Here is a 27,080-nt window from a genome sequence, read left to right on the forward strand (position 1 = left end):
GAAAGTACTATGAGACCGAGGGCTCGTATCCCGGAGAAATGATAGAAAAAAAATTAATGCATTAATTTCGACTTGTAATTAATACAATAATTTAGGTACAGATGTGATATACCCCCCCCCCCCCCCATTTGGCGACATCCGATTTTTTGCACAAAATTGAAATATTTTTCTCGCCAATGAGGCGATAAATTTTTAAGCATGGCATCCCTGGTGAAACTAACCTGTGGTTGGCAACGCGAAGGCAAACTTGTTCGAACTTGTTTACTTGGGTTCTTGGTTTTACGCAGGAGAGATAAGTGTTGTTTTGTGCAATATACCTTACAGGAATGCTTATTTTGTGTTAGTTTAGATTCAGTAGTTGTGTTTTGAAGTAAAAACATTACAAAATGCCAGTTTCTTCAAACTTGAAGGTTAATTAAAAGTTAACTCCAACGTGGTGTGTATCTGTAACGCGCCATTGTCAGATGATGTTTTGTTTTGGACTGAGTGTGAGGATTTATACCATAAAAAGGTAAGTTCTTTATTTTAGAATTCACATAAAAATTCTCACTTCGGAAATTCTTTGTTTTTTACAAATCCTTGAGGGGTTCTTGTAGCTTTTAACTTTATTTTTACTGTATGTTAATTAATTTTACAAAAATAGTTCGGTTATTTTGTTCTAAAAGTTAATTCTTATCGATGCCACGAATTATTTAGACATTAACGTGCCTCCTTTAGGTACTGAATTTTATGTTAACAATTGAAAGTTCTTTCGGTTGTACTCTTAAAAATGCTGAATTTTATTAATAAATCTGCACAATAATGGTGCATATTTCACACTTAAAACTGTGTCATTATTGTACACTGAACGGAAGGAGCCACCCTTGGGTGTACATACACATGAATATGCATAATATACATAAATATACATAATTGTGACCATACTCCGACTGTAATGTATATTAACAGTCGGAGGGATAACGGATCGAGCGGAGCGAGGTCCTGGCGAGCCAGAGGTCTCATAGTACTTTCGTAATGAGACCGAGGCAGGGCCGGCGAGCCGAGGTCTCATTACGAAAGTACTATGAGACCGAGGGCTCGTATCCCGGAGAAATGATGAAAAAACAATTAATGCATTAATTTCGACTTGTAATTAATACAATAATTTATTTCATTGTATTTTAATATGTTTACAAAAAACCCCGGCCCTGTACATTTTTGAAGCATATATTCGTGATGTTTTTTGTTGTGCTTTTATGTTGTTTTTATATATATTGTGTTCTGAAGTGCTTTGATCATGTTTTTTTATCTGATTTTTTCCTGTTGGAGCTAAAAAAGCATCGCTAAGAACGATGTATGACATATGTCGTCATACATCATTTTCTTGGCAATGCTTTCTTGGCGCCAACAGGAAAAAGTTGCCAAGGGTGGGGTATATCACATCAGTTCCATTTTCTTAAACTATTGGGGGGGGGGGGGCTCTGCCCCTCAAAATTTTTTTTGAGGGGGCTCGGGCCCCCTCAGGCCCCATGGAGTCGGCGCCACTGTAGTCTTCTAATGAAAAAATTTTGCTTTTTTTTTAAAATGTACATATCAATTGCCTTCATTTGCAAAGTAAAAAAATTTGAGTTGTACTGTGATCAGCAAAAGAAAAGGGTTTCAAACCTCATCATGTTACGTGGTGAAATACTACAATGAAGGATCACATAGGGTTGATCACTAAAGTTTCAAGTATGAGAACATACAGATTTTTTTTTTTTAATTTAAATTGGAGTTCATTAAGATCTTTTTTAAGTTGAGAGGAATAAACTGTAAAGTTAGATTCTTCAGAAAAAGTTTCGAAAATCGGGAGTGTTAGCAATGCTAGGTTTTGTTTTTGATTTCAAAAATATGGCATATTCCTTCATTTCAATCATTAGGATTCGTTAGCACATTAAATTTTTTATTCACATTGCACCTGTAGTTTTTCAGACCTGAAGATTAAGTATTTTGCGTTTCTGTGGATGAAAAACAAAGAATAATCACTTTAAGCTCCGTTGGGTAAAATTAAACATCTTTAAGGGCCCTTATGAATAGAACCCAAAAGTTAGCACTTTTAAAAGGACCGAACGCACTCCGATCGAAAATTCATTTTTAACAAATTCATGGAGCCAGCTCATAAGCTTCGCCCTTGATAAAAGTTGCACTTAATAGTCTTTGTCTTGCTGCTTCCGTTTTGGAACACATTGCAGCTAAGTGTGAGCTAAAGAATATGCAACACCAGGCATTAAAATATTCACAACTTAAAAATCACACAGTAAAAACAATTCTTAAAAAACTATTACAAATTGTATTTTAAGAAGTGATCATTCAAACCCCATTTAAATTTATAAAACATGCCCCTATTTTGTAGAGACAATGACTGCAACAACTGTTTTAATTTGGATAATATCTTCTCCCCAATCTCATATACTTTGCACACAGATAATTCATGTTTTGTAAAATTCAGCACTAAATCTAATTATATTGAAACAAAAGTGACATTTCGGGGAAAATTCTTACATGCGATTCTTTGTAGCGATCAGATCAACCGCCGGATCAAAACATCGCGAATTGTTGCCACTTTCAGAAGAGAACATAAAGTTTTTACCACTGACGTAGCCTACGAGGATCTGTCGTTCCTTTTTCGTAGGCTATGTCATTGAGTTATAAGGAACTCTGGAATGAGAACTCTGTTAATAGCACCGAACTTTTTGTCTTTACTTCTTTTTCCTAAAAGCAACTTTTATTACAAGGGAGGGCAGCTGCCCCACCTTTTAAAATAGGAATATTTGAAATAAAACGAAAAGAAAAAACAATCCAAACAATTTTTTAGAAATGGTAAATTGACGGTTGTTTTACTTTCTAGACTTGTCGATGAGTTCCACTCCAGTAAATTTTCCAATTTTGAATGTGTATATTTCTCCTTTGGAAGCTTATTATAAAGGAGAAAAGTTATTGGTGTTTATAATTGCGTTACCGCTGCAAAACTGCTATGAAGGTAAGTTAACACGTTAGGGGCAATACAACGCCAAAAGCCAGGGGCGGACTTCCCAAGAAAGCGTTAACCCATACTCTAAGGGGGTTAAACAGAAAAAAAAACCGAAGGTGCACAGATTTGAGGGCGCAATGCATAGATTTGAGGGCGAAAAAAAAAAAAAAAAAAAAAAACGGAAGCGCACGCGTTGAAGTATTCATATGTGTATAATAGAGTAAAATAAAATGTAATAAAAACAAACGAGGTCGCAAAAGAGAAACAGAAGGTGCTCAGGTTTGGAGGGAACAAAAAAAAAAAAGATGCACAGGTTTGCGGGCACAATGAAACAAAGGCGCACAGGTTCGAGAACGCAAAAGGGGGGAAAAAAGCAAAAAAAAAACCGAATGCATGCACGTTTGAGGTCTCAATTAAAATAAAATTAAAGAAAAAAGTTCGAGAGGGAAGAGAACAAAAAATTAAAGGAAAGGAAAGAAAAACAGAATTCGTACAGGTTCAAGAGCACAAAAAAATAATAATAATAATTCGCGCAGGCTTGAGGGCGAAATAATAATAATAATAAAATGAAGAGTGCACAGGTTCAAGGGAGCAGAAAAACACCCGAGGGCACACAGATTTGGGGGCGCAAAAGCGTTTGAATTTCAAATAGTGCCTATCCAGAATTTCAGAGTTTGCCACGGAAAGGGGGGGGGGGGGTAAATTATGCATATTTACTTCGATGCGTTACATAGGAAAAAGCAACAAATTACATACACATATGCATACTAAAATTGTTTCCCAAATCGGAACGGGGGCATACCCTCCTCCCCCCATTGCTCACTTAGACCATTGAGAGATGATCTAGAGTCTCAATGATCTAAGATGGCCCAAGTGACAGGTCTACCCAAGGCCAGGCCCGGCTCTAGGGATATTGTCCTATAGACAGTACAATCTTAGGCGAACAGTTCATAACAGTTCCCAGAATTTTTTCGATATTAAAGTTTTAAAAACAGAATTTTAGGCTTTATGTTGAGATGCTGGGGAAGCAAGTGGGTGCTCTTATTTGGATATTTTTCGAAATTGATTTCCTAAAACTGCACTTTCAATTGGTAATGTTAAGGGAAGAGAGAGGTTTCATTGACTCTTCCCGGAATTTTTCGAAATTGAGGCTGCAAAAATACGATTCTAAGCTATCTTTTTGGGATGTTTGGGAAAGAAGCTGTGGATTATGAAGCTCTTAAAGCACAAATCCTAAAAACACATTTTAAAGTTCTCTTTAGCGATAGAAAAGAGCAGGAGGAGAAGATTACTATCTGGAAATTGCTTGAGATTTATATCCAAAAATTTCTATTTTAGGCTATGTTTGGCCAATTAAGGGGAAAAGAGGTGGAAAAGTGGTTTTCCTCCTTAAAACTTTCATAACTGTTGCCTTAAAAAGGTAATTTTTAATAAGCTTAAACTCTACTAAAGGGAGATCATGACAATTTATCACCCTCAAAAGTTGCCACCCGGAACACGAGCCCCTGGATCCGTCACTGCAAACAACAACGAGCAGAATTTGAGAGGACAGGAAATAAGAAGAAAACCCTATCAGAATGTTCAGAACTGAATTTAAAAAAAAAAAAAAATCAATCGCTATAAGAGCATTATTTTTCTGAAGAACAAAAATAACTATGCATAGAAGGAAGGCTTTATAAGTCTTTTTAAGGGGGGTTAATGAGCTGTCAAAAGGGGCTTAGCCCCCTTAAGCCCCCCCCCCCTTAACTCGGCCATGGTAATTTCTCTTTCCTGTCCTTATCCATTTTTTGTGTAAATGTGTTGCTGTGCTGTGAATAGTTGTCTACTCTATAAACGGGTCCTTATGGCATGTGTGCACTTTAGAAGTCGGACTTACACGCAGTTACGGTACAGTTGGACAAGTGAAGCAGTGTACCAAAAATTGCTAGTCTAGCTGTCACAGAACAACCAAGTTTAAGTTCAGCAGTGCTCTTTAAAGCTTTTGACATGTATTTTTAAGATATGCATATCTTAAAAAGCATCCATTCATTTCAAAACTGGATATAAGTATGAGATATTGAAAACTGTTTGTTGGTACCTGCCTATGTAACATTCAGACCGCCGATACAAAACTCGTCGAATTCAAATTTGTTCAAATGGATAGATAGCAAGTTTTGAAACATCACTACTCAGTTGGTCCCAAGTAATTCATCCATATTGTACCTTTGCCAAACTGCTACGCAATAACATAGCACCCCTCCCCCTTTCTTTTTTACCTCTGAACCTCTTATGCATCATTTTTATATTATGTATTCAGTTTGATACATTTTAAACTAATTTCCCAAAACGTTCTTTCATAATGGCACCAATGTTTCTTTCAGACCTTTTGCTCCGGGGGGGGGGCACTATGGGGGGCTAGGGCGTATTTAAGGGGGGGGGGGACACTTTAAGAGTTCGGAGGGGGGTAGGACGTATTAAAGTAGTGGGACACGCTCCCCCCTCCCCAAGAAATAATTCAAAATTACCAACTCTGAATGATTTTATAATATGAATTTGTAAAAACCTTCATGTTTGGTTTGCTCGCCTCTCCTAAAATAAATCCCTGAATGAATCCACGGGCGGGACAAAATGAGTTTTAAAAAAACACTCGTGGTTCATTATATGGTCCCCATAAAGATGTAACAGATAAAAAGTCTGATAGTACTGCAATATTATGAAAAACAGAACATTTTACTGGGAAATACAAAAAAAAAAAAAAAGATGAAAATATTTCTTAACCATTAAAATGTACACAAAATCACTCTAAGCGGGAAAAATATTATCAAGTTTCACACTGACGGTCTTCCGTTACACTGAAAATGCACAAGGAACTTCTAAATTTATAAAACACGCAACGAAGTATGAATATCGTGTAATAAAAATTATTTAAAATTAAGTACATTTACAGAAACAAATATTCGTTCAATCGCTACTTCCAAAGTCGAATTTTGTTTCATTAAATTGTCTTATATTTGACTGACAATAACATGCAAAAAAATATAAAATTGCAAATAGTGATGATCAAGAACTCCCACTAAGTTTCACAGGAAAAAAAAAAGACAAGAAAATGATTAGAGCCCGGATTATGTGCACTAAAAAATCATGAAAAAGCGCATGCATATATACGCACTAAAATACTTAAAATGTTCACAAAACATCACAAAACACTAAAAAATGCACTGAAAAAAATATGTATATATTTGCTTTTTTTTTAAACTTACGTAAAGAAAGAAGTTGAAGAAAAATCTTGTGAAAAACGCAGTAATATGCATTTTTTTTAATTACTTTTTTTATGCATGTATATGCACTAAACGTCAAAAGGGGCCAAATTAGCGATTACATATGCACATATGCAAAAGCCGGTTTTGTAATATGTGCAAAAATAAATAACTAATTAAATAAATAAATAAATAAAACTAAAGTTTAAAAAAAAACACTTAGGGTTTTTAAAAATTGAAATATTTTTAATATTTTGAATTGGAAAAATAGGTAATGCTAAATTTGAAAATAAGTTATTAATTGCCAAATAAGCACGCATGAGAAACCTTCAAAGAGTAATTTCTTTTACTTAAAATTTAGGAAAATGTTATGAAGGTAATGTTATTGGGGGGGACCTCAAATTAGTTTCAATTTAGGATTTTGATTGCATCGTAAACAGAGGTGATGTAAGGACTATTTATTATTTAGTAGATAGACATTTTTTCAAACAACTTCATTAAATATATGAAATACACCGTCAGCTCAGTCATTTCCAGCCGAGGACTAACGGGCGGTAATTTACTGAATAACTTCATTGAAATTAGTTTTGATATAGCTGTCAAACTAAGAAAAACTTGGAGAATGATTTCTGGACACCCTTGTAAATTAAATGTTGGAGTTCATTTCTTTTACACAATTTTTAAAGCGAACAGTACAATATTATCACGAATGATCATTGTAAATAAATTTTTAAACTAATAAAAAAAAAAGAAATATTTAAAAAACCTAAACTTTCCTCAAAATAATTTGTTTTTGACTCTGATTGCAAAGATGATCGCTAAAGACAGTAAAAACTTCTGTAGAGAGACTAACAATTTCACACATTAGAGGGATTCAAGTTCTAGTTCTTCCAAGTTTTGTCGGCCTGAAAACTGTGGGATGATATAAAGGGGGGGGGGGGGGGTTAGGTAATAGATGCCGAATTTTCAGAAATTTCTTTCGAAAAGAATACGTTGATGACACCGTGTTATTTGTCATATAAAACAGAAACAAATATAGGCATTATAGGCATTTTATAACAGCCCACCAAAGATAACTCACAGCCCACAATCCCTTCCCCTCTAGCAATGATTCTAATCCCGGAAACTTTTGATTTCCAACGAGATGTACCATGAGTGCCCACAGAGTACATGTCTTAAGGTTCCGATACGAACCTCACCAATGTATTGAATGAGTTAACACCTTGATAGATAATAGACATCATAGTTCCAACCACCCCATCTCTATTACAACAGCTACAATAACGAACAATAAACGAAAGAGTAATAATAAAGGGGGAAACATATCTTTTTCGTTAATTAAATGCACGTATTTTTCCAGGGGGGAAAATGTGCTTTTATTAGTTTGTTGCCAGCGAGGGACTTTCCATGGACAATGACAAAGGCCACCTGAGGCCGATCTCCCCCCCCCCCCAGACGATAGAGTTCCGAACTTTCTATAGTTTCCTTTAAAAAAATCCTTACATAGTAAAACAAGTGCAGTTCAAATTTTTCTCCTGAAAGAAACACTGTAATGCACGCCATGAAAAAGTAGGTTTCATGAAACTGATTTTTTTTTTCAAAGCGTACATTGTGCCATTCCGTATTCGTGTTAGATATTCAAAACATTCGAATTAATCCTTAATAAGGCATAGAAAAGTCAAAGTACTAGAAGAATATTTTTGTATTGAAAAAGGTATGCATCTAAACCATAACTTCATAATTGTTTCACGAATCCGAAAGCAAAAGTTGGTTTAGTATGAGGAACGTTTGATTTTTAATGAACTACGTGAAAAACTTTTTCAATTAGAGCTTTTCTTAAAAAATAAAAGATAAAAATTAGAAAACGTTCCTTTTCATTTACGTCAGAGAAAGAAATAAAAAAAGAAAAAAAAGAAAAGAAAAAAAGAAAAGAAAATAATCCGTTAAAATCAATAAAAATAGTTTTTGATGGTTACAAACTTTTAACAATAAACAAACACGTTTCCTAGAATTCCTTTCCATTATTATTAAACTTTGAAACTAATCTACCAACACTAACACAAATATTACAGATAATCATACGTCTTTCGTAAAGAGTTACGTTTTACAGTCATGAGCAAAAATAAATAAATAAATAAATATGTAAATAATACTTAGCGATTATACTTTGAATAGAAGGAAAAAAGACATCAATCGACATGGTTAAAGTTGCCTTTAAAGCTGCTGAGCTGATATTGTTACGAGTCCAGCCCACGTCAAGAAATTCTTTAAATGACAGCACAGTTCCTGAGAAAAGCACAGGAGATTTATTTACAGCTATGTACAGGAAATGTAGTTACAACTGCTAAATCAATCATCAGCAATTAAGCAAATATCAATTAACACCGTAAACTCAACGGTCACACACGTATTTACTTCAAACTACGCAAAAACACAGCGCAAAAGCTAATACACACAGAGCTAAATACATGCTCTCTAGCGCATGGCTGATACGATTCACAAGCATAACTCCTTCTCATTCAAATGCCACACGGCTTTAATACTCAGCAAAGATATATCCAGAAAATCCTACAATGTTCTACCAATTTCTGATATTTTCTTTTCATTCCATTCGCAAATCTTATCGTTCAGAAATGGAGGGGCCATATACTTCATTCAAATGTAAGGGGGTTGTATATTCATTACAAGAAACTATTTACAGGTTACATTACTAAGAAAATTTTCGATGAAAGATAATTGGAATAACGCCAAATTTAGCCAGATTATAACAAATTAATCATAAAAATAATTACTAATTACAGAATTTGTAACACTATTTTGATCTGTGACCGTAATCAAAGTAAAATTAAGCTTTGAATGCCTTAAAAGTTACTCATAATTTTTACTAAATGAGTTTTGAAACACAAAATTGTCCGTACTGACTTAGATCGCATTTCGATCAGTAGAACAGAGGGTATCAAAGAAAAATGGTTGAGGAACCGATTTTGACTAACGTTGGCGCTAGACGTTAGCAAAAGTAGCGCCGTTTTAGCGCCGGTCCCTAAAACGGTGCCAGAATCAAATGTTAAGCAAAGCACATGAGATCAAATTTCAGATATTCATGTACCTCTTCTAGACTCATTTTTCTTGAGAATATAATATGATTTCAGATTATGTTTTATTTCAAATAATAATTTCATGATTCATAAAAAAGAAAAAAGAAACATTTTGACCACGTAAATAATGGTTTCATACTTTGACAGAAAAAGATCATTGCCGTATCCGTGATGGTTTAGATATTATATGCAAAAAGTTAACATTTTAAGGTGAACTTTTCTCAGTTTAATTGAAAATCAGCACCGCAACTAAATCACACAAATAACAGCATATTAGTGTAATTTTTGATGCTAATTAAAAATCTGGGATTAAAAAAACAGGGTTCTCGTTTGAAATTTTAATGATGATGCTCATTCTATATGAAAACGATCCCTTAGCAAAATTTTGATGATGCAATTTTATAGAGTCATTATTCTTGTTAAATTGGCGTACTTTATGTGTTTCTAGTGTCAAAATAATCTTCTAATAACAAGATGTGTTTCGTTTTTCCCCCATAGCTGTACAGTGACAATTGAACACTTAAAAAAAAAGAGTATTGCAAATGATTGATTTTGTTAATTTGTTTTAGTGTTAAGTTCATTTTCTAGAGCTTAAGGGGTCAAAATACCTTTCAAACATTTTTTTTAATTTAAGTAAATTTTATATTTCTTTGAAAACCATGATATGCATACTTGTTTCGTAATCAATAATTTATTTTCAAAATTAAGAAATATTGCCTACTTTTTTTAAAAATTCAAAAAAATGAGGAAAATTTCAATTTTTTGAAATCTTTAAGGCTTTTTTATTTTTGCACTAATTTAAAAAAAGTTTTTTGCTAAACGATCTCTATAATCATCTCTAAAAATCTGTGCATTCATTTGCTTATGAGTTTATTAGAAAATTTTCAGTGATTAATTACGTAAAAAAAAAAGTTTAAAAAAAAAATTTGGTTTTTTAAGGTTTAACATGCTCTAAATATTTGAGTAATTTATAAAATGCTTATCCAATGCACAGTTTTGTCAAATATGTTATCCCAATTGCAAAAAGTATTACTTTAAAGCTGTATCTTTAATAGAAAAAAAACCCCTTAGGGATTCTAATGACATGAAAACACAAAAAAATCATCATCGAGAAAAAGCAATTTAAAGTTTTTCTTTTGCATGAGAACAAGTAGCGAGCATGGCCTAAAACCACTCCTAACTTTTTAAATATTTGAACTAAAGCAATGAAACTTTTCCCCTGTGTTCAGGACAGTTTTCAGTTTTGAAATAAGCAATAAAAAATTTTTTTTGATCGTTTCATCATTTTTGAGGTACTGTAACCCCTTAAAAGTTTCCACTTTACTAAATTTATCTCGAAGTTTTCAATTGTGATTTTTGGAGTTCAGCTGCTAAAACTATTTTCGTCTAAATAACCCTATTAAGGACATTTACATATAAGTAGGGGAATGCGGGGCAAAGTGAAATCGTTAAGATAACATACTTTTTTTTAAAGTAAACAAATTGGAAATTTGTTCTTAAATTTACGGTATATATAGAAAGAACAATGTATTTAAATTAAAACTTTCATTAAAACATTATTTTTATTTGTGGCAGTAAATTTGTACCTTCAAAAAAATATGGAAATTTTTCACTTCTTTTTTCATGTGGCAAAATGAAAAATAAATTTTTTTTCTGGTGACTTTTTTTCTATTCGATTGTTAAAGATACTTTTAATCAAACAAATGAGTAAATAAATGAATTAAAGTGTAAATGAAAAGGAAATGAAGCAATAAACGAATAAATAAATGAATAAATAAGTAAATATATGAAAAAAGTAAATGAAGGAAAAAATAGCGAATTAATAAGAAAATAAGAGTATGAATGAATAAATAAGCGAATTATTTAAAAAAAGGTATGTAAATGAAATAATTAATAAATGAATGCTTAAATGATTTGATAAAGGATTGAATAAGTAAATGAAATGAACTATATCACTTTGCCCTATCCGCTTTGACCCGCATGCACTTGACTATAACTGTGCAATGCATTTACAATACAAACAAGCTTAATATTAAACAAATAAACACTACACCGCACATTAGTAGATCCCAATTAGTTATTAAAATGTTTACTTACAACAAAATATTACAACATGAGTATCAATTTTTGAAAATTGCTTGAATCATCATATTCTTTGATTGTCAGAGGTAATATTTTCTTGACTGGAATAGACTACATGTGTTACCACAAAGTTAAAATATTACTAGATAGATTGCGCTAAAAGCAGGGTAAACATTTCATCATTTCACTTTGCCCCACATTCCCCTACTATTCAACAGCCTAAAGGGCTGACTTTTGTATGGTTGTTGGATACAATCTTCAAAATTGGTCGTCATGTAAATTTATTTTATTTCCCCTGATGCGCGAATTAACGTTTCTTAAATTAGGACATATGTGATGTATTATTTCAAAATGTTAGTCTCTTCTTGTGTGAGTGTGTGTGTGTGTACGTGTGTAATGCATGCTTATCGAAAACATTTTTTCCATAGGGTGAATGACTAGTTATGATCACGTATTTAGTAATAGGCAGGTTTTTCTTCCATTGTCAATATCAAATTCTTAATCGATATTTTGCGAACACCGTCAGTAGATTCTCAAAATGACATCTTTCAAAAATACTCTCAACACAGTTTTTCCAAATAAAAGTTTTTATCTACAGTGTGATTTATAATGTTAATGCTTCTCTGTCACCATTAGGGAATTTTTATTGCATTTAAGTTTTTGAAGTGGTTTATTTCTTAAGGTACCTAAGATTGTTTTTTACTTCCTTTTACAAAAAAAAGAAGTATTGTATTCGCGAAAAAATTTTCACTCAAAAATCAGCCTTAATTTAAATTTTTCTCACCCCCCGAATGAATGTTGAGGTTTTTTTTTCTCGACCCGACCACACGTGGATATATGCCTAGGAACCTACAGACACCCGAAATATCGATTTTGACGACCCCCGAGTTAATTACAACGAATTTTCTCGTGATGTCTGTATGTACGTATGTATGTGTGTATGTATGTCGCATAACTCAAAAACTGTATGTCCTAGAAAGTTGAAATTTGGTACGTAGACTCCTAGTGGGGCCAAGTTGTGCACCTTCCCTTTTGGTTGCATTCGGATGTTCTTAAGGGGGTCTTTTGCTCCTTTTTTGGGGGAAATCATTGTTAATTTCTATGTAAACTCAAGTGGTGTTATAATTTGTCGGACACTTGGCGATATATCGCCAGTCTTTTGGTCGCCAAGTTTTGTCGCCGCAATTTTTTTTTTTTTAAATTTTAAATTTGGTTTCAATTTGGCCACTGTTGGTGATATTTAGAAAGTAAACAATTGAATCCCATTAAAAATGCCAATAATGGGGAAATGACATTAAATTGGAGTAAAAGGAAGTCATGTGATGCACACATATCAGCTCGTTTTTCTTTCTTTTTAGCAAAATCACAATTTTAATGCTGCGTACAAATTCTTTAGGTTTTTTCCTGTCATACCGGTATATTTTTGCAATTAATTAAGACATTTAAAACCCCTTTAAGCTAATGTGCTCATAACTACTTAATTAAAGATAAGTGTTTTAGTCATGGGAATGTATGATCATCATCAATTTTTTGGCCATTGTTTCTAAAAATAATTCTTTAGAATTGATAATAAAACATAAGATGAATTTTTTGACAAAAGATATACATTAAAATACAGCAGCAGTTTAAATATATTTATTTTATTCATTTATTTAGTTCTGCTGTTCTTCAGACGGTCCTTTCAAAAGCGATTTATCAGTTTTTAATTTTAATGTTGTTCGATTTTTTACCATACTCGAATGTCAATTTTTTTACAATGAAAATGACCATATTTTTAATGAAATAAAAAACTGTTGCGCTTGGCTTAAATAACGCTACGTTAGAAGTTTAAGTGTCCATAGTTAATAACCATAGAAAGATTGTTTGCAGTTGCCTCGAGATTTTGGACTTTTGTATTGATTCACATAAGACAACACGAGAAAGATTTTAAACACAAGGACCCACGACCCCCGGCATTTAAAGCGAAGTTTCTACCATAGAACCACGAAGGCCCTCAAAGTTACATTCAATAAGGCATAATGGGAGAAATATCAAGATTGCTTATTGTGGTCACATTGCCCTATATCTCGCGTTTGTCAGAATCTAATATCTTTGCGATTCGTTCGAATTAAATATTATCATCTGTTTTTTTTTTTCTATTTTTTTTTACATGTACAAATACAGTGTTTATTTTTATTGATTACTTACTGCTGTGTTTATTAACATTTTTAGACGATAAATCTAAGTTTAGTGATATTTTTCTTTGCTTTTTTTTTGGAAGTTTCTTTCGCAATGGAGATTTACCAGTTATTATCACATTACTTAACTTTAAACGCTTTTCTACGGCGATTTTGAATGATTCTAAGCGTATTTAAATTAGATGCTATTTCTTTGAAAGAGTGAGCTTTAACGGACTGGATTATATCAGGATTTTATAAATCACTTTATGGAATTTGCTTGGAACTTAGACAAAATTATGCGTGCACATTTTAATTAACGAAACATAATCTTTCTTTTTATTTCGGAGTGGGAAGGGCAGTTCACCTTGCTGTAGGAGCTTTTTGTTTAACTTTAAAGCACGAGTAGAGTCATGCCGGTACTGCTAGTATACTCGCATGTATAAATCGCAGTTGAAAATGAATGAATTATCACAGCTACAAAAGTGTAATTTCTTAGTTCTAACACCGTGAGAGTTTGTTTTTTCCATGAATAGAACTGCAACATAACAGTATATATATATATATATATATATATATATATATATATATATATATATATATATATATATATATATATATATATATATATATATATATATAAATCTCGTGTCACGATGTTTGTTCGGGGTAAACTCCGAAACTACTCAACCGATTTTTCTCAAATTTTATATCTATGTGTCATTTTGTCCAACTTAAAAGATAGGATAGTTTTTATAATTTTTTATCGCAAATTTCATATTAATTATGCAATAATAGTGTGAATTAATTGTTTAGTTCTAAAAATTCTTAATAGATGGCGGTGTAAGTTAATTAATCGATATAACTGTAACATTGTATGACTTACTGCTAAAAACACCATGATAAAAAAAACTCAGAAATGTTGCTTAGAATTTCTATATAACGTTTTCGGATATTACAGGTTATTATTCACTTCCTGAGAAAATCAACTATATTTTTCAAAACGTTTCCTTAAATTGCTACAAATTGCAGATTTCACACCGTTGTGAAAAATATTTTTCTCCACCAGTATTAAGATTAACTAAACGTATTTAATAGGTGTATCGGTTTCGGAGCAATTACTGTTCGTCCAGATTGACTCAAAACCCAATGAGTGCGAAAAGATATCTGGATCACGAAGCTTTGCAAGAGCTGCAGAGGCACTTTATTCTACTTACTTGCTTGAGAGTCTGTCTTCGCGTTGGCAAAGCGTGCATTATTGCGTTGAGAACTTTCTTAGAAAAGCAGGAAGGTTCTAGGCTATTATATAAAACCTGCGTTAGGCTTCGCTGAAGGTGCCAGAATCATAACTGCCTTTAACCAAGAAGACTACTGAATTCTTCGAAAATATTCCAGTTAATTTCAGGAAGGTTAATGAATTTAAGCGGAAAATAAATATTTTCTTTATTTTGTGCCCCAAGAGATTTTTAATATTAATTCTTGCAAAGATACGTTCGCAGCAGAAAATTGCAGTGACAATTGCATCGTCAGACATTGCTGCTACTTTTTTCAGATGGTAGACGAACAGCACATTCAGCTTTAAAGTTGCCTGCTAGATATTCATAACAAACAAAACGCAATGTGTAACTTTAAAGAAAAAAAAAACGCAAAATGGCTGTAGTGTTGCAAGAGAGTGAAATTATAATTTTCGATAAGTGTACTAAGGCTCATGAGTAAAAGCGTTCATTCGAAGCACATCATAGGATTGTGCAAGATTTGAAGGGCAACGATAAATTTTTAGGCGAAATTGTCTGAATACTGTCTGAGGACTTCCGGCAGACATTACCAGTTATTCCGATGAAATCAAAGCATGATTAAAACAATCGTTTTTATAGCGTAATGTCGAGATAATGCGATTGGCCATGAACTTGCGAATATAAACGCAAAATAATCTAATCGCACAAGTATTTTCTAAGCAACTGCTGGGTATTGGAAACGGTGAAATTGAACTCCATCAAAATATACAGCGCAACAAAGAGCCAGACAATTTCTACACTGCCGTTGAGACGAAAAGTGAACTAATTGAGAGTCTATTCCCAGATAAATGTAATTTTTTTAAAATCATAATTGCCTCTGTAATCGCGCTGGTTTTGTAGCAGTTTTAATTTCGGTAAACATTCCCGAAAGGACAAGAATATTTGTGGATCGTCAATTGTCGACTGTCAAATACATATCCCGTTGCATGTCGCAAATTGTATTTATTGGTCGCACAAAGTCATTGGGAGTTCACACTTTCTAATGCAGGTTTGACATAAGGAGAAACAGTATTCGTCAACTGTTTAAAACAATTTTGACGACATACTATCCAACACAATCATCATTTTTTAAGGAGAAACTATATAAATTTCACGTTTGAAGACGTATTTCATAAAATTTAACAAACATACAAATGTCCAAATCCAGATTTTACACCAGAGATGAATATGAAGCTTTAGTTTTAACTGAAGGTTTTTGCTTTTCAATTTCAAATTTTCCACTTAGTTATTATGATATGCCATCACTTGATAGTTGGACCACCGACTTAGTTAACACTGATTTGCAACGTATAACAACAGAGCAATGACGCTGTCTCAGCTACAATTATTGCGAATAATGAGCCATTACTGACGGCTGGAAAAAAAAGCTCCCCATTGATGCTGAACAAGCCTATACAGTTGTCGATGAAAACAAAGCAGTAAACATTCCAACTGAATTTTTAAATTCCCTCGATACACTAGGAATGCGACTTCACGATTTCCGGTTGAAAATTGGCTCAACAATTTATTCTTTTTCGCGATTTAAACCTACCTAAATTCCGCAAAGGTACGCATTTCTTCATCAAAAGTCAACAATATTAACGGGAAAGTTTAAAGGAGAAATGTTTGTGTTTGCAACGTAATCCATTAATAGCGTCATAATTTTCAAACACATTTGAAAGGCTTCAATTTTTGCTTCGTTTAGCTTTCGCAAAGTTCATAAATACATCTCAAGAATAAACAAGTCTGCCTTCGGTTTGGACTTGAAACATAAATATTTCTCTCATGGGCAACCATGTATCGCGTACTCACAAGTGGAAAGTTATCATACTTTGCGTATTAGAAAAAGACTGGTTAAGCAAGAACATTAAGCACAACTTAGTGCTTAGACAGTTTTCAGTTTTCAAATAATAGAAACAATAGTTCGAAGTCAATGTTATCTACTTCATTGAAAAAATTTAATTTTTACATGTTTTTAATTTAGTTAGTGTTTTTTGTAAAGAAGTTATTGATTACAAACTTTGGAGAAAGCTGAGGTGAATAAAATGTAGTGTAGAGTCTAAAAGTGTATGGTGTTTTATGCTTAGTTTATATATTCGGTTATTTTACAATCAGTTTCGATATTTACTATCACTTTCAAGTTATTTTTGCTTTTTTTTTTTTTTTTTTTTTTTGGCCGCAGTAATATTTACAAAATTTACTAAGCGTAAGTACAGTGCTTTTTCCATAGAAAATTTAGTTAGTACTTACTGAATTCAATAAGTACTTTCTTCAGCCTGCACTGTAAAAAAAAAAAAAAAAATCCGAAACGTTACTGAGTAAAAATTTTCGATACTTGCTTGCAGTTCTGGCTAAGCTTTGGCTATGTTTGCATTACTTCTTATAGAAGTTCCTTAATAAATCAGAAAGGTGCTAAGCTTTTTTTTTAAATCCCTTCCTAAGTTTACACTAAAGTTCCAGAAACACGACTAGCTTCAAACAGAAAGATCTTTGAATTTTTCAAGAGGCTTCCGAGATAATTTCTGGAAGGTTATTAACTTTTATCGGAAAACTTTCCGGGTTTTGGCATGACCTGTTACTGGCAGAAATTGGCCATATAAGCTGTCCATAATTTTCCAGGAACATTTATGAATCGTTTTTACATCGAATCACGCCCATTATCAATCTCATATGTTTTAAAATAGGCTATACCATTTTAAGCTCTATTAAAAGTATTTATTTGATTCTATCAAAATAATGAGTAAACGTTTATTTTAATCCAACTTCTTTGCCACAGCAACGCGTGGCTGGGTCAGCTAGTATATATATATATATATATATATATATATATATATATATATATATATATATATATATATATATATATATATATATATATATATATATATATATATATATATATATTAATTTGAATTTTTGGCATCTTGAATTCAAATTATGTTTTTCGCAATCACGAGCGTGTGTGTGTATGAATGCGCGTGTGTGCTTGTTTAGGCGCATGCGTGTGTGTTTGTGTAGGTGCATGTGTGTGCGTGCGTGTGTGTGTATGTATGCATGTGTGTGCGTGTTGTGTAGGCGTTCGTGTGTGTGTGTATGTAGGCATACGTGTTTGTGTCTGTGTGCAGTCATGAGTGTGTGTATGTGTGTGTGTGTGTGTGTGTGTGTGTGTAGGATATGGACGCACCTGGAGACGGTAAGAGGAGCAGCATCGTGAGGCCGGCCGACGCGCCGGTGATGTTGGCAGAGGGTGCTGGCGGGAAAATAAAATGATAGGAATTCAAAACAGTCAAATGAGAATAAGCAATCGTGATTGCTCAAAAAAAAAAAAAAAAAGTCATTTACCATGCCTATAACTCGTTATTTATCCTATATTCCGCAAAATGAATTTTAGCTTTTAACTTTGTTGTAACACACTCGATATTCATGCTCAACATGTTCTGTTCGAAGCATACTTATAAAAATCAAAAATGTTTTTGATTTTGCTTCGAAATGTAGGTTGTGTCCCCTAGTAGGTTAGAAATTAAAAAAAGAAACATTTATTTATTTGTAAGTTACAGTGATTAAAGGCAGTAATGTGCGCATAAATATCAAAGCAAATGATGAATAAACATAAATTCAAGCAATAAAACCTTGGACTTGAGGGAGAATTTCAATTTCTTCCTCTGAATGCAAGTAAGTAATTTTCGTATCTATTTTTAACTGAGGTCGAGCGTTTCTCAGAGTCGCGTAACTGCAACAAAGACCTCAACTGGACCTTTTGTTTACCTTCATCGCGGGTGGCCCCGTGGGAATGCTTATAAAGTTCAACAAATGTTGCTACTTAACGGCAAGATAAGCAACTGCTCCACCTTTTCCAGATTGGTCTTAGAAAAGCTACTGCATTTAGGTCGAAACTAATCTCCCAACATTTGTCAAGAATTAAATCGTGCTGCTTGTATACGGTAAAATATGGCACTTGATGTTTGAAGAATTATTTTAATTCAAAGAAATTATTGTACTTGAAGCAGAGCAACCGGTATTTACATAGTGCAGACTTTTTTCATTTTCTTTTAGTTGCATTCTTCAACATGACGAAAGGGGAGATGAATAAAAACCATTTTATTTTTTTTTACGAGTTGAATTGTCCTAAAATTTCATGACGTATAGATTTTCATGACGCACGTATTTTCTTAACCCTTTCATCATACTAAAGACGAAAGAGAGAGGGAAAACGCATGAATTTAGACGTACCAGTACCATATTAAAATAGGACATGATCAGGCGATTTTTAAAAACAATAAGCGATTTCACTTTAACATGCTTTTTACGGGAAATATGACACAATACGTTTTAAAAATTATTTTAACGAATCGTTTTCCATCAGAAAAAAAAAAAAAATAGTCGCACGCGGTATATACATAATGTAGACTTTTTTCATTTCTTTTCTGTTGCATTTTTCAACCTGACGAAAGGGAAGACGAACGAATCCCTCCTCGTCTAGTAAGTTGAATAGTCCTGAATTTTCATGAGGAGTGTGTTTTTTCCTCCCCATTTCATCATACTGAAAACGAAAGTTTAAAGGAAAACATACCAGGGGGAAATTCCAGCTGCGCTCGATAATGTACCTTCAATTTAAAAGGTAAACTACGACTGATTTAATGCACGGTCAACACCCTCATGTTGCTTCTAGCATCTAGAAGAACCAGTGTAATCAAGCACAAAAAGTTAAAATCTCTCTTGAATACACACACACACACACCCACACCAGGGACCGACTATGACTTTTGAGGACACTGGGTTCGACCTTTATTAGGTAACTATAAACAGTAGATGCCTCTTAATGTAATCACATACGCACGAAAAGGATTTGACAACAAAAAGCGACTAATATGATGCTGAAAAACGGATAATTTTGCACATTAACCACACAGGTTTACCATTGATTTCCGCAGACAATATTAATTTACGTGTTGCTGAAGTGAAAAGAATGCACTTACCGAAATAGTTATAACAAAAAGCAAAAGGAATACATGATAATAATAATAATAACAATAATAATAAGCTTAAATAAAAGAAATAATCGATCGTTGGTCTTCTAGTTTTGTGAAGCAGTACATGTTCAAAATCATGCTGCTTTAAAAATATACAGTGTCAGTGTCGACTTTTTTCCTGCAGACCTTCAGCCTTCCTTTTGCATTTGGTCACTTAAGGTGGATTATGAATTCTACACAGACCCTCTGGTTCTGAGCTTGTGTCTGTATGTATCTAAAAGTATACCTATATCAGATCTATATCACCCTGTCTATCTCTGTCTCGGATCTATCAGACGATCCATTTCTCTATACATCTATCCATACAGGCTCGTCATTTTCAAGTTTTCAAGGGGGAGGAAGGGGGGGGGGCAATAAGTATGAAATCAATGTAGGAAAAAGTATCAAAATATAAGTCAGAATACACAACTATATTGAGTATCTTGAATCCTGGGAGGGGTAGATCCCTCCTCCCCCTAATTTCCCAAATAAGGGACCTGTATCAATCTCAATCTATTTTTCAACCTATATATTTCCATCTGTCTTTCTCTTTTTTTTTGGATAGATACGCGTGGGTGTAAAAATAAATGAAAACCCTTTCCATAAAACAATTCTGCAACAGCTTTTATTTGTAGGAGCCTTAGGTGCGATTGGATGCAGTATCCCCGAAATGCCGCTCGGGGGCGCTGATAGTTCAGCAAAGACGAAAACTCCTGCCCCCCGTCGAAGCATTCCAAGAAGTCGAAAGCGCGCCTCGGAAAGGCCCGAGCCGGCCTCTTTCACTTTCTGAAGCGGCAACAAGCTAATGTTTGTGGAACTTGTCCCGACGGACACTCCCACATAAAAGAAGACAAAAAAGGAAAAAAAAGAAGCAAAAGACGGTAAGTCAGCCTTTCTTTTTCACTTTGTAAACGAAATCAAGTGAAGTAAATAACTGAATTTACATCTTAAACTTAGTTGAAGAAGTTGTATTTTTTTCTTCTATTACAGTTTTTAATATTAAACTTCTCAAAATTTGAAAACAATATGTGGATAACGATCTTTCTAAGAAAATTTCGCAATTATTACTGATGAAGTTTTGGGATTAATCACTTTTCTTTGGTTTACAAAACTGGTCAGTTTTTGTTTCTGCGTTCTTTAGAAGCAGAGATATTGGCCTTTGTATGTGCTTAGTAAGTGGCTAATTCTCAAAATGAGAAATTTTCAACTAAAGTATCCGAAGACGTTGAAACAGCTACTTGTAAAAATAATTTCGCTTTTTTTTTGTAGTTTTTTTTTTAATTATTAATCATTACCTTTTTTTTGGGGGGGGGAGGTCAGGAGAGGGCAATCGACCCCCAGGCTTTTGAGAAGTCAATGCATTTCCATATACGTGAGCGTGGTTTTTGCTGTTTTTCGATATAATATACATTGAGTATATATTCTTTGACTCTCCCCCCCCCCCTGGAAAAATTTGAAATGACGGGCCTGACCTTAGCCATACTAAAATAATCAATTTTGGTCTCTACGTTCTTTAGAGGCAGATATTGGCCTTTGTATGTGCTTAATATGTGGAAAAATCTGAAAGTTTGAACTCAGAAGGATTTTTCCTAGAAATGAACAATTTGCTCACTTAAAAAATGGTTAATTTCTTTTCCTAATATTCTCACCCTATTTTTGTGAAACATTGCAGACTGTGTCTCTGCACTCGTAGCTAGGAAACATACCAAATATTAATTATAATGGCTTCTTTTTATTACTTATGTTCTGTTCTGAAGAAATCAATGTAGTACATTTGCCGAAAATCTTACAAAAAGGCTTCGATGAGCTCTAGAAACTTATGCTTTCATCATACCATCAAAATTCTTAGTATGAGCACCATAGGTGTGAGTTACTAAATGCTTTTGGTGGTATTTTTTATCTTAATAAGGTTTTAAAAAATATTTGTGCAGCGAAATACCGTTTCAACGAACTTCAAGGGACCGCAAATTTTGCTCATTGTAGCGAGAATTTAATTGTAATGGGATTTAAACAATGTAATAACAATAAAAATCGGGACTGAAGATGAATTTCCGTTAAATGGATATTTCGTTGTATTGGTATCCGTTGTAACGGGATTTCACTGTGACATACTTGAAGTGTTTGAATTGTACAAGTAATTACAATTTATAAATTTTTATGGAAGTAATACATAAAAATTCTAGTAAACAATTATTTTTTACTATTACCGCGTAAAAAAAAGAACCCCGTAATTACAAGGTTTTTAAGCACAGTTGTTCAATAAATGGGGGGGGGGGGTAAACGCGTTCTGATCCCTTAAGATTTCAACTCATGCACCTTAAATTAAACTTCGCACATTAAATGATGCGAAGACCATTACACGAAGCTGCAAAATGTAGAAATAACAATGAAACGTTTTTTGCAGCAACATATTTAACTTTGCGAATATGATGTTGTTTCAGGTACAATGAAGAGAAACATTTTCAACAAACAAGTAATTGTACATGCATTCAGAGACAGATATAAATATATAGGCAATTATGTATTCACTAGTAGCTAATTATAAAAAATAATTTTTGAACGCTAACCAATATTTAATAATGCACGAATTTCACTTAAGTAATCAATCGTGGCCATTAAGTTTAGGAATTAAATCAAATTGAAAAAATTAAAAGAGGAATCTTAACATAAAGGACAGTTTATTAGAATAAATTATTTTTAGAATCAATTATGGCGTTAATATTAATTCTTTTGAGCAATAATCATTCCAGATAAATATAAAACTATGAAAGAGATGTATTCACATGGCGAAATTATGAACATTTTTGTATTCACTGCGAAGTTTTATGCCCTAAGTAATGTACGGCATTATGTTAAAATCTTCATTTGAATGTTTAAAGTTGCAAGTAAGCGTAAGAGTGGAAATAATTTTAAGGAGTCTCCTTTATAGTTGTGTGCTCAGAGTAAAATAGGGCATTATGTTATGGACATTAACTGAAAATTTCAAGACGTAAATAGCCGTAAGAGTGCAAACAATTTCAAGCAGCTGTTGTTTTAGTTATCTGCCCAAAATAATACAGCCGAATCTCGTTAACACGAAATCGCTTAACAAGAAATACTTCATTTGTCCCGTGAGTTGACAATCACTTAATAGTTTACTGGATAATATGAAATCCACTTAAGAAGAAACAATTATTATTACCTCCGCGAGTTTCATGTTGACAAGTACTGTATTATGTTTAAGACTTAAAAATTGAGTCACAATTGCATTGAAACTGAAAATTTCAAATCACAAATAATGAGTAGTGGCGCTTCAAAACTCGCTTCATCAGTTTTAACAAATTTAGATGAGACGAGTTTTATTTCGGTGTCCAAATATTATCTAGACAGTTTTGTAGAAGCAATCAGTTTTAATATACATTTTCAAACACTTATATCAGTTTTGAAGTGAATGGGTACTATGTTATTAAATAACGTGTCAAAACTTTAAAGAATATTGCTTTACTTAAACTTAAAAATATGGATATAGCATGTTTTGAAAGGTCACTGCTCAAAAAAACTTTCTAGTGGATTTACGGCAGGATGTTCATGACTTCATCTGAAAATTTAGATTCGCAAATGAACGTAAGAGTGGAAATTTTTTTAAGGTCTTGCATATTCAGGTAGAGATAATGTTTGGTCATCGTTTTAATTGAAACTTGTGTACTGTGCGATGAATTTAGAGTGAATATTTCAAGTTTTGATCCCGGCTAATTTTTTATAAAAACATTTTTCTTTACTTACATTGAAAAAGTTAAAATATTTATGGTACTCTTCGCATTTAATATTTTATTCACGTCTTAGTTCCCCCCCCCCTCCCTTGCAATTCAATAGATTTTTTTTCTATGTTTTGTTCAAAAATAGTTTTAATATAACAATTTACTAAATGGTACATATTTACTAATGTAGTAAAGTCGGAAAAATTATCCAATATTTGAAAGTTGTTGTAATTTATCTGTTTACTCCCAACTGCCGAACTATATGCTCGTTTCCTATCGTTCAAATTATAAATCAATTGTTTCATTTGCATTTGAATTGGAATAAAATTTATCAAACCGCTTATATGTAATGAAAACACGACTCTACCTTGCTTTTAACTTTAACAGATGTTTGCTTAATAAACGTTCAAAGACGTAACATTTAAAGAAAACTCAGTACGGAAAGATTATTTGAACAAAGTGAGCATTCATAAATGAATTTACGTTAAGGAATTTTTGCGTCCACTTGAGTGAATAAGGAAAAAAAAAAGAGTTTAGTAGGAAAACATTATATAATGCATAGCAGAGTTTTAGCAAACAATCCTCAAGAGGGGAGGGGGTTGGTTAGGTTAAAAATTGTCAGCTCTGATACTTTAAAATGTAAATAAAAGCTGTCAACACGTGATTTCAATTTTGCATAGACAGTTTATTTACATATATAATTGATTATGATTAGATAATGAAAAGAGTTTCAATACCTCCTTTCCTGACGAATCGTCTCAATCATATAAAATGTGATCGTTGAATCCAAATGTTTAACACTGTTCCATCTCATTGTATAGAAATGCAGTATAATAGAATTACTTGAAGTTCTTCAATTCCCTTTGGTTTTAGCTGGCAATTTTCCCGAAAATAAAATTATGAATGTATTCAATTATGTTGAGTAATATTTACAAGGAGAATTCATTAGTCAAAGTAATTTGATCCACAGTTTCTATAGTTTTAACTTTCCCACTTATAATGGTGTTGTAACATGTATTGGGATAAAGCTGAAGAAAAACAAGGATTTTACTGTTATCAAAAAATTAAGAGATAGCATTTATAAAAACTTTAAAATGAACTAGCTGATTCGTACGAAGCATTCGCGCTTAACAGAAAAATATCTAAAACCCAGTTTTTTAAAGTTTTTTTGGATAACAACAAATATGCCTTGTTTTTTATTTTCCCGCTGATAGCGGTGCAAAACTCTTTGAAATGATGTCTTACTTTTGAAGTTTGACGACGAAGTATTAAGGAGGTTATGGCGTATCCACAAAAAACACCTTGGAGAAAAAATATCTCTCCGATCTACCATGATAAACTATTTTTCTGATTTCAATGCAACAATACAACTGTGGTTTTGAATCATGCCCCCAATTAGTTAATATTATACACTCATGGAAATTTGGATCAGAATATAGCTGAGAAAGATTAGTCATTCAGAAACTACAGTTCCTGGCCTATGGGAGGATTAATATCGTGTCATTAGCAGACCACTCTGACCAGTTGAGTTAATAGCCTTCCATCTCGGGAAGGTTATTCACTAAAGCAATGGGTAATAAAGCAACAAAATAAATTGAAATCGATGTCTTTATTTCTTTAAAATGTTTTAAAAAGTTGTACAGCAATTCTCCATAGTAAAATTAATGTATTGTTTCCTGATTTTAACAATAACAGAACTGTTGCTCAGAATACTGGAATGAGTTTAGATTTTATATTCATGGAAATTTGGATGCGAATTCTTCTGAAGAAAATAAATCCTTGAAAAGAAACTTCCCACAGCTGCTGATTTGAACTCACAACCTTCACAATATTAGCACGAGGCTCTAAACAACTGAGCCACTAAATCTACATTTTGGCATGCTTTGCATTGAAGCAATGCGTGATAAAAAAAAACGATTTTTTTTCCGCAAAACAACTTAAATGTGAATTGTCTCTTTATCTCCGAAAGTGGCAAAAAGTCTTTGAAATGATGCTTACTCACGAAGTTTGATAAAGTATTGCGGGAGTTATGGCATTCTCACAAAAAATCCACTTTGAGAAATAATATAAATAATTAATAACCTGGTTCAGAGTTATCCAGTCACTTCGGTCTATTTTTAACTTTGAGAAATGTGACGAAATTACACTTCTTAAACTAAAGTAATACATGCAAAGTTGAACCAGAAAAATAAAGTTTATAATTCTTTAAAAACTCACCATTTTTACTTTATAGCATCCTAAAATTTATGTAATTTTTTTTTATTGCATGGAATATTAAAATGTAGGTGATGAGATAATGTAACAACTTCAAAACAGCATTCGACAGTAACTTTAGAATGGTTGGATTTTTACAATGAACATTTTAAAGTTTGTTTTGAAGTAAAATATAACAAAAATTAATTTGAATTTTGACATCTTGAATTCAAATTATGTTTTTCGCAATCACGAGTGTGTGTATGTAGGCGTGTGTTTGTGTGTGGGGGGTATGTGTGTTGTGTGTAGGGGTATGTGTATGTGTGTGTAGGCATGTGTGTTTGTGTCTGTGTGCAGGCATAAGTGTGTGGGTAGTTGTGTGTATGAATGTGTGTGTATGTGGGGGGGATGTGTATGTGTGTGTAGGCATATGTGTTTGTGTCTGTGTGCAGGCATGAATGTGTGGGTAGTTGTTTGTATGAGTGTGTGTGTGTGTGTTTGTGTGTGTGTGTGCATGTGTAGGTGTCTGTATGTGTTTGTGTGCATGTGTAGGTGTCTGTATGTATTTGTGTGTGTATGTGTTTGTGTATGTGTGTGTGTATGTGTTTGTAGGTGTGTAGGTGTATGTGTTTGTAGGTGTATATGTGTGTAAGTGTTTGTGCATGTATGTGTAAGTATGTGTGTATGTGCGTGCGTGTGTGTGTAGTTGTGTATGTATGCGCGTGTGTGTAGGACATGGATGCAACCTGGAGACGGCTTTCGCTATAGGAGCAGCATCGTGAGGAGCCGGTCGACGGTGATGCTGCAGAGGGTGGCGGTGGGAAAATAAAATCAAAGGACATCAAAACAGTCAAGTGAGAACAATAAGCAATCGTGATTGCTCAAAAAAGAAAAACAAAATGGTGCTAAATTACCTAAGAGTTGACTGTATATCTGCATTCTATCGGTAAATAAACGAATTGCTAAAGTGCCATGGATCTACAGATAACTATTTATGCCTTTTTTAGTTTGACAAAGTCCAATCTGCATTTTCCTGTTTCCAATATTCTTTCCCTGCAGACGACATTGATACTTTCAGTTTGATTTATTCATTTCACGTATTTAGCTTTTCATATTCAGTGCCCTATTACCGTAGTGGCACGCAGAGCACGTTCTTAGAGCTCCCAATTTTGCAAATTTCATTCACTAACTTTGCTTTCCTGTTTAAAGAAAAAAGCTAAAATAACTAAAAAAAATGTTATGATGCATTTATCACATTATTTTTCTAGGACAATATTTCAAAAAAAAAAAGAATGAAAGAAAAAAAGTG

At 33.2% G+C, this 27,080-nt stretch overlaps 2 protein-coding genes across 3 annotated transcripts in view; one reads left to right on the forward strand and one right to left on the reverse strand.

Annotated features, from left to right (window-relative positions):
- Nucleotides 1-2,577, reverse strand: part of LOC129231178 (esterase OVCA2-like) — a 73,936-nt gene extending 71,359 nt beyond the window's left edge. The window contains exon 1 of the mRNA XM_054865425.1: nucleotides 2,521-2,577. The gene's annotated coding sequence lies outside the window, so the exon portion shown is untranslated. The remainder of the gene's footprint in view (nucleotides 1-2,520) is intronic.
- An 18,012-nt stretch (nucleotides 2,578-20,589) lies between these two features.
- LOC129231444 (neuropeptide CCHamide-1 receptor-like) overlaps nucleotides 20,590-27,080 on the forward strand; it is a 176,096-nt gene continuing 169,605 nt past the window's right edge. For both annotated transcript variants that reach the window (XM_054865761.1, XM_054865760.1), the window contains exon 1: nucleotides 20,590-20,722. The gene's annotated coding sequence lies outside the window, so the exon portion shown is untranslated. The remainder of the gene's footprint in view (nucleotides 20,723-27,080) is intronic.

The sequence above is a fragment of the Uloborus diversus genome, chromosome 10 (assembly GCF_026930045.1).
Source record: "Uloborus diversus isolate 005 chromosome 10, Udiv.v.3.1, whole genome shotgun sequence".
NCBI lineage: Eukaryota > Metazoa > Arthropoda > Arachnida > Araneae > Uloboridae > Uloborus > Uloborus diversus.